Source organism: Trichosurus vulpecula, chromosome 5 (assembly GCF_011100635.1).
Source record: "Trichosurus vulpecula isolate mTriVul1 chromosome 5, mTriVul1.pri, whole genome shotgun sequence".
NCBI classification, from domain to species: Eukaryota; Metazoa; Chordata; class Mammalia; order Diprotodontia; family Phalangeridae; genus Trichosurus; species Trichosurus vulpecula.
The window spans coordinates 263,265,638-263,267,862 of NC_050577.1; positions in this window are offsets into that span (position 1 = coordinate 263,265,638).

The window sequence follows — 2,225 nt, forward strand, 5'->3', positions numbered from 1 at the left end:
AATGCCACCAAAATTAATGCACAGATTTACTGCTTTACCAACCAGACTAACAAAGAACTCTTCGTGGAGCTAGACAACATAACACAATTTATTTAGAGGAACAAAGGATCTAGAATATTAAGCAAAGCATTTGGAAAGTGTAGGAATGAAGGGTGACTAATACTTCAAGACCTCAAATTATCTTATAACACATAAATTATTAAAAGTATCTTATGAGAGAGAGACAGGGAAACAGGTAGAGAGATAGTTAGTTCAGACTAGACAAAGAATAATTAGAAAAAAATGAACTCAATAACCTGAAAATGTGAAGTCACTTATGAAGGATTCCCTCTTGACAAGAATTGCTAGGAAAATTTGAAAGCACTTTAGCAGAAATTAGGTTTGGACTACCATCTATTCCACGTATCACATAAATTGAAAATGGATCCATGATCTGAATAGGAAATGTCATAGCATTTTAAAAAACAGAAAAGAATCAGATTGTTATCTTGCACAATTAAGTTTTGGCAGATAATAAAAGATAGAGGTGACCCCAAAAAATGAAATAGATAATTTTGATTACATGTGTAATGCCACCTTTAATTTAACTACCCAAGAATACTTTGGATTTTAAGGGTGGTACTTGTAGTGCTATAGTTCATGAGCCCCCACCAGTGTGATTTCAATTAATACTCAGATAATAGATACAATTGGCTCAAAACCAAAGTATGATGCAAGGCAAAAGCAGTAGCTACAAACATTTCCTCTATAAATTTGACCCATACACTCTCACAAGTACACATGGTGTCCATAGTAAAAATGAGAAGAAACTTAGAGTATAATGTCAACAAGGCACACATGCAAGGACCACAAGTGGTTAAGGTTACTCATTACTCCAAAATGTCAGAGATTCAATGTGCCCTCTTTCCTGTGGATACTTCCCAAAGCTATCCCCTGGGCATAAAATTTCTGTTGGGAAGACTGCTTTGCTGGATTTCCAGGGTTGGCTCCTTAAAAGGTACAGTGCTTCTCATGAGTAAATAGCTAGGTTTCTTCTCTGCCAGGGGTCACACACCTTGAAGCTGCTTCAAGCTCAGAATAATTGCTTCCCTATATCTGTTTCTGAATGGAATGTGTCTCTCTGACCCATCAACTGTGTCTCTAACTCTCTCAAACTTATTCTTCAACTGCTTCATGGGGTATCACCTTTCAGGCAAGTAACTATAGCGCTAGAAACCATAGCTTATGGAGAGAAAAATTCCCTTTCCCACTCCCCAAAGAGTTTCTTCCCCATCTGCTGGCTCATACCTGAAATGACTGAAACTCAATGAACTGTGTCTTTTAACGTTCATCCGTGGATGTAGTCAATCATTCTTACTCCCTTTTATATCAGAGAGAGACAGAGACAGAGACACAGAGAGAGACAGAGACAGAGAGAGAGAGAGACAGAGACAGAAAGAGAGAGAGAAAAAGAAAAAAGAGAGAGACAGAGAGGGAGACAGAGAGACACAGAGACACAGAGAGAGACAGTGACAGAGAGACACACAGACAGAGAAAGGGGGGGGAATTGGGTATTTCACTCAACAAGAAAACAAGAGAAAGGGGAGTAGGGAAATTGGGGAATGAGAGAGAAGGTAGATTAAAGGAAGCATTAGTCATAAGTTCAGAGGAGCTTAGAAGAGAAGAAAAGACTCATGATGAAACATGCTACCTTCCTCCAGATAGAGAGGTTATGGACTTAGGATGTACAATGAGACTTTTTTGGACATGCTTCCTGCAAGATAAAATCATCACCAGAAATCTCATCATCAGGAAAATTACCCCAGCTTTGGTACTCAACACCTCCTCAGTACCCTTGGAAAACCTGAACAGGCCTTAGCCTAAAAGGGCCCGGGTCTTCCATTACATCCTGGGTCATCTCTAGTTATCTTGATGAATATCTGGCCACTGGACCCAGATGGCTCTGGAGGAGAAAGTGAGGCTGGTGATCTTGTCCAGCCCTCCCTCCCTCAAATCAAAGTCCACTGCAAGTCATGTCATCATCTCCCGGATGTCATGGTCCTCTTAGAGAATGAAGGGCAAACACAACCAACAGTACCCTCACTTGCCTCTTCCCCTCTGACTGGAGGGCTAGAGAGCAGAATAAGTTCCTCCCAAAACTACCCTTTTTAGAGGGCTCAGAATGTCCAACTTTTCATCTCCCACCAGTTTCTCTGCTTGTTTTGACTCTACACACATCATATCCT